We start from the raw sequence: 16,915 nt of genomic DNA, 5'->3' as shown, positions 1-16,915 counted from the left end.
TGCAACAAACTTTCTGGGCACTTGTGACTTATGAAATGCAATGACTCAGCCAAGTTACATCAGAAAGTGAGCATCTTCTATTTGTTCACAGAAACTTAATAAGCCAAGGGAGGAGAAAAACAAAGTGTCAGAAAAGACACATGCCTACATATCTTCATCTTACAAAGCTTAGCCCTTCTCTCTGACCTTAGACAGATGTTGCTACCTGGCTTTCTGTCTCCCCATACTCTTCTGAGTGTTCTGCCTCTCTCCCCAGACCCATAGCTCTGTGCTTCAGAGGCTCTTACCCATCTGTGTGCTGATGCAGTTGAATCAAAGGTATCAGTGTTTATTTACCACCAGCATTTCCCCATTTATGTTCCCATTGCCATGGTGAGCAGCAACAGAGTCTGAAAGACAAGGTCAAAATGTAGCCTAGATATCTCCCACAAGCCATCTGGAAGAATCATTTTCTGAGGAATTCTCTGGCATGGATTTACACTTGCTCTGTGACCAAAAGCCAACCTCAACTCAGCACTCTGGACTCCTAATTGAGCTCCTGGGACATCTGGGAACAAGAGTCGTCCCTAAAAACCTTGAACCCAGATTCCTCTACAGTGCCTGGAGAGGAACTTCCCAGTTCCTTACAGGTTACCAGTGTTACCTCTTTGATCTGTGTCAGCTTCATTCTGTTTCCTTCCACAGTGTGGGATTCCAAGTCCCTGCCACATACCTGCAACTGCTTTGCCAAGCACCCCAATATCACTTCATAGGAATCAATTATTATTTTACATCTTTCAGAAACTTTCCAGACTATCCTTGCACAAATTGCAATGGTAATGTATGACAATATACGCTGCATCTGAATATAATGTTTGTGAAGATGAAGCAGATCTCTTCCCTAGCTACTATACCACTGAAAATCAAATGTCAGTCTGCATGTCTTGGATTACTCATAGATAATGCAATCAGTATCACGGTACAGTTATGTAAACTGTTAATCAAACACCAAGACAGAGGAAAAAATAGATGTCAAATGAACCCTGGAAAGAGACACGAAGTACAGGCTGTCAAGCCTGCACACGCTGAAGTGCTGCAGGAAAGATGAAAATTATTGTGGTAAGTACATCATGATTTAGGCCAACCTAAAAGGGAGGCTATCAACTTGGTGAAAACCTGGACCAACACACGTTCAGCATGAGAAATTGTGTCCTGGAGACAGTTACGAGGATACAAAGTAAGGAACACAAAATGGGCTGAAACAATACCAACATACAACAACTGTCTGTCCTGTCTCAGCAGGAGTCAAATGTCAATGAATGGAACCTACCAGAAAATTGGATTTCAGTATAAATTGACATTTCTGAGCATTAAAGAGGACTATTCAAGAGATAAGAACACAAAGTGCAGTACTGACAATGGTGTTTACAGGAATAACCCCAGCATAAGAGAGTGTTTTTTCCAAGTTTTTATTTTTATGTTGAAACCATACTAAGTGTCCAGTTGCAACAAAGTCTCTATTAGGAGACTCACACAAGTACACTGCTGTAGATTTTATGGTTTGGGCATCTTCCACAGTCTACCTCTGTAGCAGTTCATGTGCTCCAGGAGCTCACAGACCACAGGTTGAAAACCACCCCTCTAAATGAAGCCAAGCACAAGTTGAAACTGATAGTGAGAGAAGAAAGAGCCCTCTGTTTTCACACCTTTATATCCAGGGCAAAAATGAGGGACTTCAGGATATGCAGGCCTCCATGTATGTGGAAGCAGTCTTCATGCTCTTAGGCTAGGATAATAAATATTGCATAGTGCAAAAGGGAACATGATCTTTAACCACAATGCAATCTAAACCCTACTGCCATTGGCAGAACCTGAATCAGCTGAAAGAGACAACTTAGCAACTAGGACTTTAAGGAATCAAGTTTCTACTGAAAAGGACAAAGGAAGAAGAAAGAGCAAAAGTGAAAATTCCAGTCCAAAACTACACTAGCCTTGAGTGTCACTGCTAAAAAATGGAAGTTAACTTCAAGATTATTATATTATAGGGGAGTGAAAGCAGAGGGTTGACAGTGGCTCAGTTTATCAGGAGCTCCCCAAAGATACTAACTCACTTTCTAGAATCTATCCACACAGCTGCAAAGCACCTTACAGGGGTAACAGAAACCGAGCTGGTAGAGTGGTATCTGTACCACCACCTGTACTACAGGTCTGTAAAGCGACATTTAAAAAGGGAGATAGATGAATGCAAAAGGTCCATTCATCTTATTTCACTAAACTCTAGCTCAGAGGTCCACAGATGACAACTTAGATAATCATATCAGCAACAACCCCAAACTTGTTGGATGTTCTCAAAGGAAAAATACAAAACAGCAGAATGGGAGTGTGGGAAAGGAGTTTGGCTAAAAGAGAAGAAGCAACATAGTACTACACCAATTCTTGTCATTCTACACTGTATTTTTTTACATGTTTACACTAAGATGATTATTAATTAGTGAGGCAAGTGAGCAATTAAAATAAAATAAAATAAAAAGAATAACATACTGTCACTAACAGGAGCAGCAATTACAGGACCTGCCCGCACTGGGGATCCTCTCGGACAAGAAATTATCAAACTTGTTCAAGATGCTTTTGCTCATCTGAACTGGCCAGAAGCTTTCTCTGCTATAATGCCTTCTTTCTCATGTGTGTATTCATAGGCAGCTCTGAGTCAGCAAGAACACACACCTGCACCCATAAAGTCGCAACCCAGCTTGGCATCATAGACTTAGATGAATAAAGACAGGGTAAGACTGAAGCTTTTCACTTCTGTGTTACCTCCTGTATCACCTGAGCCACGTCTGGATTAGTTTTAGGACAGCTATTTTGGGACCTCTGCGCTACGTGAAAGCAAAAGCAGCTTCATGTCAGCTTTAGCTTGGGAGACTGGCTAAAATCCAATTCTAACTGCAGCCTATGTGAAATCGAATGCAGACTCAGGCCTTAACTTTGACTTAGGTATCTACCTGCTTTCTGATCTGAAAAACACCACCACAGTTTGGAAATTCTTCCCCTCTATCTTGAAACACACTCTTGAAGAGCCTAAGTGAAAGGTTCATTTTAATCTGGATCACCAGCAAGATACAATATTATCAAAAAAACAGATCAAAATTAAGAAAAAGACACAATGTCCTGAGGAAAACAATTACAGATTTAGACAGAAAACAGGCAAAACTCAAAGGAAACAGCCCCATGTAATAGAAAAAGTGTCACTAAAGAGTTGTGAAGAATTGTTGCCTGCTTTTCTCACTTCAGATCAAAAGCACACTTCAATGTTTTGTTGCTTCAGTCCTAAGAGATCTGAAATGCTTGCCTTGAGCTACTACTGATCATACAAGTCAGTTCAATGAAAAAGACCAAAAGTTTAGTAGAAAGTACATACCATAAGCTTAGGAGCAATGACTCAAGAGTTGTGTCATTCAGCAGGCAAAGATTACACTACAGCCTCTCACACTGGGAAATAAGCCCTCTTTTGAAAAAAGCCCCATGTGAGTAAACACAAAAGGACATGGTAAGTGTTGTGGTTAACCCCAGCCAGCAGCAAGGACCATGCAGCCACTTGCTCACTCCCCCTGGTTGGGATGGAGGAGAGAATCGGAAAAGTGAGAGAACTAGTGGGTTGAGATAAAGACAGTTTAATAAGTAGAGCAAAAGGCATGCGTGCAAGCAAAGCAAAACAAGGAATTTGTTCACTGCTTTCCATTGGCAGGCAGGTGTTCAGCTATCTCCAGGAAAGCAGGGCTCCATCACGCATAACAGCTACTTGGGAAGACAAACACCATAACTCCGAACATCCCCCCTTCCTTCTTCTTCCCCCAACTTTATGCGCTGAGCATGATGTTATATGGTATGGGATATCCCTTTGATCAGTTGGGGTCAGCCGTCCCAGCTATGTCTCCTCCCAACTTTTTGTGCACTCCCAGCCTACCCACTGGCAGGGCGGTGTGAGGAGGAGAAAATGCCTTGGCTGCTATGCAACAACCAAAATGATCAGATCAGTGTTTTACCAACATTATTTTCACCTCAAATCCAAAACATAGCACTATACCAAGCTGCTAGTAAGAAAGTCAACTTTATCCTAGCTTAAACCACAACAGTAAGGAACAGCAAAAGCTATCACTGTGTTAAGGTGACTAGCGTGCAGCACATCGGAGCTTTTCCAAAACACTACTGTACTTTCTAGGTCACAATGTGCAGATTCCAACATCTTTGCCAGGGAAAAAGGGTCTGTGAACTGGTCTGGAAGACAGCTCTGATCAATTTGTAGATGACATATAAACATCATTATGTTATAGGACTGAACACCAGCCTATGCAAGCAAAGTCTCCTTTCTGGAGGCAATATGATACTATGCAAGTCATTTTCACTGTCTGCTTCCTGATCTTTCCACAAAGACAATAATGATGACGCACACTGTAATTATGCATTTAGATGAGATGGTGAAATAAATCAGAAGTGGATATGTATTTCAGACAAAATCACTGTGGCTTCTTCTCTTCACTGACTGTCATGGAAACCCAGTCAAGGAACTTTATCTAGACACTGAACTTAAAGAAATCTGGCACTTGACAATCCAAATCCAACCCTAGCAGTGTTAAGAGGTAGCATCATTATTAATATGCCAAATACTACTTCTTGAAAAAATCTCAATGAGAAATATTAGAATTCTCCAGAAGGTGGGGTTTTTCCCTTCCCTACAGGGTACACTATCATAGATGTTAATTGGAAAAAGTCTATTTACTTAAAATTCAAAGGGGAAAACTGCCAAGACTGGAGTTGCCCATGATGGTTGCAGCAAGAAAACAAGAAACTAAAGAGTCCTATACCAATTCTGAAAGCTTTTAACATGCCACTGTAAAGGTTAAAATGTCAGTTAGATTTCTTTGGGAGTCGGATACTTTTATCATAAATCACCTTAACGGTGGTGCATACTCAGCTGAGAGGAACTGTGAACACAATTTGGTTCTAATTCTTTGAATTCACAGATATTTATTTATTTATTTAAAGACATAATAAAGGTGAAAACAAAAGTCTTACAAGAAGCAGCAGGAAAGTCTTACTGAGGAGGACAGTTTTGCAACGGCGGTCCCAGTAGGCAATGCTCAGCTGACAGAATGTGATTCCACCAGCATGAAATCATGCTCACCAGTTCACAATCTGGCCCAGAGTCTCCACAGAAAAATGTAGTTGTCACCTCATACTGACGGTCACCTAAATAATAGTGCTCAGCAGCAAGAAATTAGCATAGTACAGATATTTATCACACCAGGACTCTATGATTGGTCTCACCCCCACCTTCTCTCTTTCCTTGGTAACTCTGGAAAAGAGCTTACCCTTCCCTTGGGCTCCCCTTGATAGCAAGGGATATCCTCATGGACCTAAGGTTCCCTGTAACAGCAAAGGCTCTCCTATTCTCTCTGGTTTTCTGGAGAAGAGCATGTTAGTCAATCAAGATTAAGATTATAATGGATGCAAGGACTCTCTGAAGACTTTCCCCTCACAGCCAGTTCTCTCTCTTGCTGTTTTACTGAAGTTGAAATATTTCTGTGGGAATATACCAATATCAAACTTCCATTAAAGATTTTTTTAACTCTAGGATGCAGAGGGAAACTAAAGAAATAGACTTAATACTCTGTAAGTACCAGCACTTCTGTAAAACAAATGCTGCAGTGATTAAGGATATCGCAGGACCCAACAGCTTTGAAACTCAATCTCATACAATATGAACACAGTTCCATGACTCACCCATCCTCTTTTCTACACCTCCTTTAACTGAATACATTTGAATCATGCATATTAGAAAAAAACCATCAAGACAGTACCGTTAGCTGCACTACAAGTTGCAGAGGCACAAAATGGCATGAAAATGTCTAAGCCTTTTTAATAATGATCCTCTTTTATGCTGCAGATCACCTGGCATGCACGGCTTGGCTCTCTGAAAAACTAATGCAGCCACTCCCTGATTAAATTACTCCCGGAGTGGAAAAGACATTGAGCAGTCTGCCTGTTTCAATTGGCTGCATAGTGACTGAGCTCAATGAATATGGAAATAACTGGAAATCCTAGACCAATATAGAGGAGGAATATGTGACCCACATAAAGGGCACACTGGAGTTGCCTGAAAGTAAAATCAGCGTTATATCAAACAAGTGAAAAATCCTTGGGATAGGGGTTAAAAAATAAATAAGGATGACTTCAGTATAATGACAGAGGGCTCCAAAAGAGATGCCAAGCCTTTTCAAATCTCTTTACAGGCTGTCATGCTAGGAAAGAGGTGAAACTGAGAACTTGTTAAATCCTAATTCCTAACTCTAATCTAGACCTTTGTGTCTCTTGTGCTGTTGAGTTTTACAAGATCACTAAGCAGTTGCCAGACAAGTTTCTTTGACTTGGACTCTGAAGCTATGACCTTTTCAGTAGTTCATAGCCAAAAAGATTCTAATTGGCATATAAGAAATGGACAATTACCTTAGAAAAAACAAAAAGCTTTAACACCAGATGAGCTCGTTTTCACCAACTCAAGCAGATGAACTGTTAAGAATGCAAGAAAATTACAGCCCTGCACTAACTGGAAAAAATCTGTAATACACCTTCCTGAAATCTCTAAAAAAAGCCTACATTTTCCTTGGACATGTCTCACTTTCCCACCTGTGCTAACCAAGAATAACTAGCACCCCAGTGTAAGAGGTGCTTCTGGTGAAACAGAAATGGTCTGCTTCACAAATAGTCCTTGCAGCTGGAGTACAAGGCACATTCAGGCATCCCATATAGCTCTGGCACTCCTGGCACATATACCAGTCCCTGGAATTGCTGGCAAACAAGGGATGTTATGCCAACCTTCTTCAGCTTCTTCTACCTGGCTGTCATAAAAGGCAGATCCAGAATCAAGGGAGAAAAAGGAAGTTTAAGAAAAGTTTGGACAAATGCAACATACATGTATGTAGTTCTAAGCTCTCTTTGGCCATATCTAAAAATTAGGGCTACTGACTCATTATAATAGTTTTAAGAGGTTCTGAGATGCGCTCTCGAAACACACTTTTGCACGTACATTACATTTGCAATGATCTAGTTTCTTAGTATAGTTAGTTCCTAAGGATTTTAGAGTGAAGCTTTATTTTTCCTTCTCTAATGCTAAGAAATTTTCCTTTCATTCCTTTAACATTACATAAGTGCTTTTCATTTCCTGAATAATTCTCAGAGAAAACTAGGATATTTGTGGAGTAACTTATTAATTCATTCATAAATATATATAACTTGGCTCAATTAAGCATGAGAAAACTTCACCACTGACTTTTATCTCATAGGATCACCTTACACTATCCTGCAAATTGGAAGGTAAGTGACATGTTCTTTAGGCTGTTTCCTATCCCTGTGGGTCAAACAAATCTCTGTATCAGTTTCTAAGCTACTAACCACCACTTTCATAAGTGCATCAATCTAAAATATTTCTGTTTCAATTTGCTAGGACTTGAATCAATATTCTGACGTGTTATATATTTCCTTCAGATAATTTTTTTACTTAATAGCAGTCTGATGAGAAAAAAAGTGCACATAACCTGATTCACAATACCCACTACTGTGTATTTTGCTAATAGATTTTTACAAACTTTCCGAAAGTTGATGTAAAATCTGTTCCCTGAAATCAAGAGGCTTCAACTTCTCACAAAAAAAATAATACAAAGTTTCCTGTAAAAAGCATGTTCCAAAATTGTTATCTCTATTTTCAGACTATTCTAACTGAGGATGAACAGTTTTCTCTAAGTACTAGCCCCACATTAAAAGTGCATATAAGAAAGACCGTTTGACCTGCCAGAGTAAAACTCCTCCTTTCCAAATCAATACAAGTCTTAAAGTTTCCCACTGTGAAGGATGTCAGTACCTATACTATCATCCTAAACGTTAATGAAAACATCAGTTGTAGGATACATGAAGGCAAGGAATCCAAAGGTGGACATACTCTGGACTGGATGAGTTGAAATCTAACAGCCCTATCAGGGGTTGGGTGACTGGTTACAAAAGGTAAAACATAAAAATGCAGACAATGCATCCTTCATAACTGGAGGCCCCTTTGTTCCAACACTGAGTGATTACCATTGATCCTTGGCACATGCAACTCTGCCTAATTCCATTCTGATCACGATGGCCAGCACTTTCACAGCATCTTCTCTGAAGTAAGTTCATAGGGAAAAATGCTGAAAAAAAACCCCTCTTAAATTATATAAGGACTAAAATCCTATTTTTGGGACTGAAATGTTCTGCTTCATGAGCCCTCTAGATATAGAGGTTGAAGTACCACCTTGGTAACAAAAATGGTAGTACAGGTGACATAACGTTTTCTTACCTTTCACCATTCACAAAAGATGCCAGTGAAACACAAACCAGTGACCACCAATGATGGTCTGAGTAACACGTGAAAGCCACTGAAGCCATCTGATTTAGTGCACGTGCCTGGAAGCCCTTTGGATATTCAGTCACTCCTGTGGTTTGAATATTTTACCCTGTAGTTCTTTATCAACTCAGCTTTCGAAAGCAGCAATCACTTAGTAAACCATGCCCAAACCAGGTGAAGTTACAGATGGCTCAGCTGTTCTGATTAAGTGATTGACTGTTCATTGACTGTTAAGTGATTCTAATTATGGTTATATGATAGAATATAATCTGCTAGGCAGAGCTTTGAGCTGAAATGCAGGAGAGAAGTCCTGCTTCTGGTTCTGCCATTGCCCCGCTGGAAGGACCCTGGATGAGTCTTTTCACCATACACAAAACAGAAACTATAAGAGAATTCCCTCAAAAATCTGAGCAACATTACAAACAGATGATTAATAAGGATATCTGGCTGCAGGCTTATGGCTTTGAAAATCTTGATCCAGTTTCTCATCCTGGAGAGGAAGAGAGAATTATTCAATTTAAGAACTGTCAACTATTTATAGCCTTAGCTGTTTTTGCAGAGACAGCAAGCCATAAACCTATTGCTGCCTCAACCCTCTCCAGTAGAAACAATTCCCAGGGGCATCCGCAGACTGTTCCAAGGTTGCTGGAGTGCATATTGTTCCGTGTCTTCTTGCCAGTAAATAGCAGGACCACTCTCAGTCTTACAATGGAAAGGAAAAAGGAAAAAATTATTTTTTTCCCCAGGATTTCATTTCAGTAGAGTTTCTATCACTGTCCTGTTATTCTTTTCTTTCTGAATAGAAGGATGAAGTCCACGTCCAAGTGACTGCTTTATGTTTCCCTGTTATCAAGGCAATGCAACATGAAGACAATGGCTATTCATGTAAACGGAGGGGTAGCTCACTTCATCAAAGGCACAGACTTGGAAATAAAAGCTATCACCTAAAAAAGCTATTGCTTTCAGTATAAGGAAAAGTACTAATTTTACAGAGCTGAATATTACATTTCTTCCACAGCTTCTAGTAAAGGCAAGAAGCAATGTGATAAGGGTTGCCTTCAACAGTCTACAGAGGAGATGTAAATAATCTGCAATACTCTCTGTCAGTCCATGTAGTTAAATGTAGTTAGAAGTGGTTGCACCGCTGACCCTTCAAAGCAAATTGGTACTCAAATTAGTACTCAAAATTAGTACTTCTGAGGAAAATGCAAAAGAAACCTGCAAAGTCTCTACAGCCTCATCATTGATTTCTCTGATGCCTTCCAGTCACTAGAAACTTAACAATAGGCATCGATACAAAGAACATCACAATCAAGAATTCCAAATGCAGTGCCTGGAAGACACTGCAAAGTCTGTGTTTCCTAATGAAGGTGTGAAACAAGACGACAGGTTTTCTGTACCTCTGAGCAGTTACTACCTATAGCTATAGCCTAAATGAGTAGTTAATGAACCAAAACAAAGGGAAACCTGCTATTAAGGCCCTAACTTTTGATGTTTTGCTACAGCTGAGGTAGACCACAAGGAATAGAGCTCTCTCAGTTTGATCAACAGGCTCATGGCACTTCCTGAAGCAGATGCAGACAACTGCCATTGAGCTGGTCAAGCTCCCTAGAGGCTGTGGGAGACATTCAGTGTGTGGTATTTGTATCCAAGTCTTTATTCTTCAGCCTAAATGCAATCAAGTTGCAATGAGAGTCCCACTCAATTGCATGAATAAACAAAAACCACTGGGGTTCACTCAAGCCCTCCAGCAGCATGGCATTCTGCCAAAGGCCTCTCTTCAGACCAAGACATGACTTCAGACACGACTCCTTATTAGTAATATTATAACAGTGCTGAGAGGCCCTCACAGAGACTGCAGTCACACACTCATTCTAAAACGCACACATGACGAGATAATCTGGGTGAAATATTTGCACCCTGAAGAGTTAAAAGAAAAGCAATTTGCCAAGTGCACTACAGATCCATTTCTCTCTAGCCCTTGGTCTTTAAACTCTTCAGTTTATGCTCCTCCAAGTCTTCTATCCTGTCACCTACTTCCGTGGGCCCATCCTTAAACAGTAACACACAGCTCTGTGCTATCTTCTGACAAACAACACTTCTCTGTGTCAGGAAAAAGCCAGTCAGAGCTCTGCACAACATTGAATACATTAATATACTCATTGATAAAGAACACAGCTTACCATGAAGACATTTTTTTTCTGAAAATTAAGTCCCAAAGGGAGGTGAGGAGATTTACTCCCTTTTTTACTAACCAGTCAAGTATAAGAAAGCAACGCATACACTAATAAAGGTATCTTTCAGTCTCTAATGATGAAATAATTAAGAACAATAATGACACCATGTCTAGATAGACACAAACAAAATGGTTTGGGGGATGAAAGACTAATATCTCACTCTCTAAAAAAATTTCTAGAAAAGACTGAATAAGAAATGAGAGGTTCCTCAAGAATCAGAAAATGGCCTGAGCTATGCTCCCAAAGACATGGTGTGATGGAGCTTTCTCTCATCAGAGGGGTAACTAACTGATGGAGGCTCATGAACAAGCTTTTTCCAGTAGATGTGACCTGAAAGGTAAGCTATGTGCAAACAAGAAAATCTTGTCAGAAAAGGATTAAGTCAGTAGGACAGTAAACACCTTTCTGATATCAGCTAAGTATAAATAGATTAAGCATTTTTGCCTTTTATTTTTTGTCTATACCTTGTGTGTTTCCAAGTGTGCTGCCTCTTTTAGCTGTTACACATAAAAGTTCTTACTGCATCTCCTCTTAACCTGGTTTGAGTTGTGCATGATTTAGACTAACTAGACGACAGCTAGCCTTTCCTTATCAAGGGCGTGCCAATCCATAGATGAGATCGCTAGCGTAATAAAACAAGCACCCAGTTAAGCTGATACTGTTCAGCACAGGCGAGGAGAAATACAAGCCACAACTCTGCCACATTGGCTAGGTAGAAAGCTGGCACCAGAAATATCAGAAGAAATACCTTCCAGTAACCGTTGGTAAGCAAGAAGGCTGGATGCTCCAACTCCAAAGATCCCAAAGAACACACCAAGGCACCCACATCATTTATCATCTTTTCCCATTCACGCTTTCTGGCAAAAGTGATGTCAGTATAAACGTCAACATATCATGGTGTGTTACTCCTGAGACATCCTTTGAGAAGCAGGACTGACTACCTCACAAACTAGAGATCAGAAGGGGAGGAATGCAGCCCAATACACCCTCTGCCAGTGATGGTGGATCAGAGACAGTATCTAATTTGTTGAGAAAATGGTTAAAAAAATGTGTTATGTAAAGACTCATTAGTTTATTATACTGCTTAATTATTACACTTAAAACTATAATGTTTTTAAGGCACATTCAACTTGAGATAACTTCAACAGTAGAGAATAAGCTGCTTTTTTTTTTTTTTTAACAGGAGAAAACAGGTTGAAGACATAAGTTGTGTATTTGCACTGTGACAGGATATGGATTTGTAACTCCCAAAAATAGATGACAGAAAATGCTAAGAAGATTTGGTGTGATGTTGATTAAAGAATGTTAAGTCTCAATGGATCTTAAAGCCACCTCTGAATGAATTATTCATTTGAGTATTATACATGCTTATAGTAGTAAATATTTTTGCTTTATGAGATTAAAAATAGTTCACTGTAGCTTTGTAACTCTACCTTGTATCATTCCCTACCCCATCCCAAGTAAAAAGCCTCTAGAGCCAACACCATTTGGAATTCAAACAACAGTTTTAGAGATGTGAGCAGCCAAACAAGATAGATTTAGAACATTTTTCTAAATTAAAAAAGTTTCTGGACCTGCAGCATAGCACATCTGCCTTAAAATATGCTTCCCCTTCTAAGAGAGGTCACAAAGATCCAGATCAATTGATTTAAATAACAATTATAGAAAGCACATATCAAAATCTTGATTTATAAAAACTGTAACCTTGCTACAGAAAAGGGTAAAAGAAAAATTAATCTCCCTTGAATGGCAAGTTCTTGAATTGCTTGAAAAGAAACATAAACAATAAGTACTATTTTCTAATTCCCCAGGCACTAATCATAACTCACCAACAGTGGTATTCCATACAAATTCCACTTTCGATGCAGTTGCATATGGCCAGTGTTGCAGTGACACCTTTCAGCTGTACTGATGTTCATAAATAATGATTCAACCTTTCAAAGCTATACGCTTCCCATAACAGGCAACATTAAGAGGAAAAGGAAATAAACAGTCTGATATGAATCATTATTTTTTTATTTTATTTTAGAGTGCGGTTAAAAAAAGAATACACCAAAAATGCACTGTATATGTTTGAAAACAATTCTACTCAAGTTAAACATTACCATAAAAGTCATCATCTTACAAGGAAAGTGATTCACAGTGGAAACAATCTGTAACTCAGTTTTACAAAGTTTGCATAAGAATTGCCTACCCAGGGCAAGAAATCCACTCTCTCGCACACTTAATGTGATAATAATAGAGAACAAAACCAAAGCAATTACAAAAATGATCTCTCATTGATCTAGGGTACACAAGCTAATAGAAACATGCAGATATGTAGTAGATATTGTTGAAATAAAAATACAAGATTTTAAGCATCACATAAGCAAGGAACAGCTTTGTGACAAATATATTCACATTTTATCAACAAGAAAAAAACAGATGGCAACAGGATAATCTTTGTAACTATAAACAAAAGAAATACTGCATCTACTTCATACTCTAATTTCATAGATAGGGAAATAAGATTGCCTTACCTCAAATACAGCTTGGAGAGACACATCAACAATATGTCAACATCCTTTCTTAGTTCCCTTGATAGCAATCTAAGAAGAAATACAAAATAGCAAACAACTATCTTCCCTGCAGACAGCACGTGCCCAGGAGTAACATGTTTCCCAGTAAAGTGTGCTGAAAATAAGTGAAAAAAAAAATAATATTGTAACTCAAAAAGACAACCTTTGCAAAATAAAAAGGCAAAAACTTTATACTTGAAATTCACAGTAAGGTTTATTGCATTTTAAGGGAGTAGAGACATTCAGGAATTAACTAATATAGACATAACTGTGATGTCACATCAATTCTCAAAAAAATATTAATTCAGTACATTTGTCTACAAAAGAAATATGGTAAATTCATCTGCGCAGAACTCAGCCACCGAAGACCTGAAAAGGTTCCTATTCCAGTAGTAGGTACACATGGGCTTACATGATACAACCTCGTTAACTTGCTTTTTTCCTCCCAAACTACCAAACTACAGTGCTTACTAAAGCTATGCTCAAATGTTAAATGCTTTGGTCAAGAGTTCATCCACTGACCTGCAATGAAAGCCTTGTGTTCAGCTCCAACATTTTCTAACAGCAAACAAGGAAAAAAAATGGTTTCACGGAATGAACTGTTAAAAAAGAAAATCCTCACATACGCTTTCCCCGAGGGGGAAGAAATATCCACAAGCTTTAAATTGGCCAGGCGGATTTAAGAGGAAGCAAAAAAAAAAAAAAAAAAAAAAAAAAAAAAGGCAGCTCTTTCTGTTGCGTCAAAGAGCCCACTGTGCAATAGGAACAGTGAACAGAGTTGTTAAACTGGCAAGCTTTTGCTGAAGACAGCTTTTCAATATGCTCTCAGCATCGTCTCCCAGGGCTGGCTGGAGACAGTCCCACTCCTCTTATATGAGCTATGCTCCTTCAAGAGGCAATCGCTCTTAAGGACAGTTTCTATAAACATGCTGTTCAACTGGTTTTGCTGCACATGATGAGGGTAATTACGCACATATACATACCTGCATTCATGTATCAAAACTGCATGCTCTTGGGGAAAATGCAGGCATATTCCAAATAGCGATCGTTACCTTGGCTTAAGAGCAGGATGTTATTGATGACTGATTGCCTGCTAAAACTCTGTTCTCTGCTTATACCATTCAGTATGCTGCTGGAAAGCACAGTACTTACAGAGGAAACCTCTAATGCAATTCCATCGGGACATTGTAGTACAAGCAGCACTCACTGATTAAAGGAAATCAGTAGTCGCATGCGCTGACTAGCTTTGTGTTTAGTGCAGAGAGCTTGGATAGCCACCAGAGACTGTAGCTATGAGGGATGAGCTAACGGTCCCTCCCGGGAATGACCACTACATGACTGAAGACATCTTCAGAGGCTGAAGCAGTGTATTTACTGTGAATAGAGCAAGGAAACTGAACAACCTGGTTAAATGTAAATAAAGCCACATTCATCACTACATACAGGGAATTACTACACAGACCTCTGCATCTGAGGAGACCACCCTGCATCCCTTTTACAAGTCATGGAGACCTAAGCAAAGGCATTCAGAGCACAGTCCAACATACTCCAATCCATATCGCGTCAGCTGAACAGCCTTCTGGGCTTCACTGCCTACAAAGGGAACCTACAAAAGCTTTCTCAAAAGAAGGTTGCAGACACCATCATTTGTCGAGATGAGTGCCACTCCAAGTGACAAGGCAATGCACACCTTCGAGATGTGCACAGGCAGAATCTGCAAGGAAGAATGGGATTGGTAAGAGACAGGAATGAAAAAGGGGAAATACAAACTATGGAACGCACTCTTTGACGTAACTGCAGGATTAAAAGCAGGGACAAACATATGCAGTTGGCTAATTTAAAATTTATTTTCTATTTCTACATCTTTCAGTGTTGCCACGGGAATATTATGAGCCTGAACATGTGGGAAGGCAGCAGGAGAAAGGAAGTATGTCCAGGAGATAAATTCTCCCTATCCATGTCCTTTCTCTGCTTAGAAAACTTCTACAGGGAAAAATTATTTCTTTAACTACTTCTTTTCAAATCCTTCCAGGTGAAAATTAATTTCTCTCCTAAGAAGTGTTTTCATAAATGGCACAATAAGTTTCTGGATAAAGGACACCCAATTTACAAGTCAAATATGGCATTTTCCAAGCTTTGAGCTCTGTAAACTGAATCCAAGGTCCTATTTGTTCACGAGGCAGTGTGCTGCTTTATTATGCTCTCACACACCAGTCAACTCACTGCGTTCAGAGCCCCAGCTGTAGTGTCACTGGCATCATATGAGCATAGCTTCGGCCATATAACAGTACACTGATTAATAATTCTGCCCCTGCTCTGTGGAAGATAGTTACAATCTGGTTCAGACCTAAAAGCTAGGCAAGTATTTTAACACATTTCGTAATAATACGTCCTTATAAGGCTACCTAAATGTTTCCCTCTATAAACGCTGACTCCCCATGGCTCCTCCCTGTCAAATTGGAGGCTGAAGGAAACTGATCATGTTTTCTCTTTGCTTGAAATGGATTTTTGGTTTATCTTAGGACCATAAAAGAAAGTTATTTGCACTTTGAGCAGGTGGCTGGACCAGATGATCTCCTGAGGTCCCTTTTAACCTAAATTATTTTATGACTCTGTGAAAATGAGGCCAATTATTAAAAGCTGACTTAGGCTATTACAGAAATGAAGTGGATTGTGGCCAACTCTAGTGTTTTGAAGCCAGAATTTGGATTCAGCTGTGAAGACTATAGACAACTCCAGAGTGAAAGATCTCCATTCTGTCATTTCATGAGAAGCTACCAGATCTGCTGAAACATGTGCATATGTACTGGCATTGCCACCTACGAGGTCATTAACAGGTACCACTCTGTGGAAAGGGCTGTGTTGGATCCCACACATCCCATGCTGTTCCACTCTTGGATTCCCAATCTCCTTTTGGTTTTCCTTCTGGTCAGTCACCCAGACATCCAATCTACTGTCCCTCAACTCCAAGGGACAAAGAAGACACTTGGTCTCAGCCTCAAATTCTTAGTGACTGGCAGCCTAGACAGCTCAGCTCAGCTGTAGAAATAGCTCTGCACAAAGCCCAAGGACACAGAATTGGTGAAAAAAATCCACAAAACAATAAGCCCTTCCACAGGATCACTAGTTTTTGTGTAGACCGTACTGCACTGCTAGCTCATTATAGACTCTCTTCTCCAAGGCCTCACTCATAAGATACTAACGAGATTGACCCTTTTCAGATCTTTTCAGTATCTGTGTAAAGCTTTAGAAAAGCTAGTAGCTTCCTTGTTACCCATGCCAGACAGCAAGTCTTGGTCCGCGAGGCTAAGGAACAGCTAGCAAGTCAGGCTCACATCATGCAGCACAGCAGTTACCCTAGCCTTTGCACCTCCACATCACGGATCGCTTTATCTCATACCACAAACCCGACTCACCTGCCCCTAGCACTAGTCCTGCATAAGTGATAGCAGCCTATGGGACCAAGTCAGGAAAGCCAACACTGAATGGATGCTACCTGCTAGGATTATACCGTTCCAGAAACTTAGAAGGTGAAGAATGACACTCAAAGCCCTCTGCCACTGTTGACTGCCAACCTAACGCCTTCTGAACACTCTCTGTATTAGCTACAATCACAGCTGCCCTAATGGAGCCCCTCAGTTGTGGCACAGAAACAATTTGGTGCCCTACAATACCATGTTTGCACGCACCACGTATCTCTGTCCCTGTGCTGCGTC

The 16,915-nt window shown here is 39.9% G+C and overlaps 1 protein-coding gene across 8 annotated transcripts in view; it reads right to left on the bottom strand.

The window, feature by feature from the left end:
* CSGALNACT1 (chondroitin sulfate N-acetylgalactosaminyltransferase 1) overlaps positions 1-13,872 on the bottom strand; it is a 59,967-nt gene extending 46,095 nt beyond the window's left edge. For 4 of the 8 annotated variants that reach the window (XR_008466673.1, XR_008466672.1, XR_008466679.1 and 1 more), the window contains exons 1-2: positions 13,722-13,872; positions 13,161-13,314 (exon numbers count right to left, since the gene is read on the bottom strand). The gene's annotated coding sequence lies outside the window, so the exon portion shown is untranslated. Of the gene's footprint in view, positions 1-12,470; positions 12,592-13,160; positions 13,315-13,721 lie in introns of those variants that run through there. The other 4 variants (XR_008466674.1, XR_008466675.1, XR_008466677.1 and 1 more) reach the window with 4 other exon arrangements.
* Positions 13,873-16,915: the final 3,043 nt, after the last annotated feature.

Source organism: Rissa tridactyla, chromosome 5 (genome assembly GCF_028500815.1).
Source record: "Rissa tridactyla isolate bRisTri1 chromosome 5, bRisTri1.patW.cur.20221130, whole genome shotgun sequence".
Taxonomy (NCBI): domain Eukaryota; kingdom Metazoa; phylum Chordata; class Aves; order Charadriiformes; family Laridae; genus Rissa; species Rissa tridactyla.
Note: the sequence above shows the minus strand (reverse complement) of the source record. Positions and strands in the feature narration are given on the sequence as shown.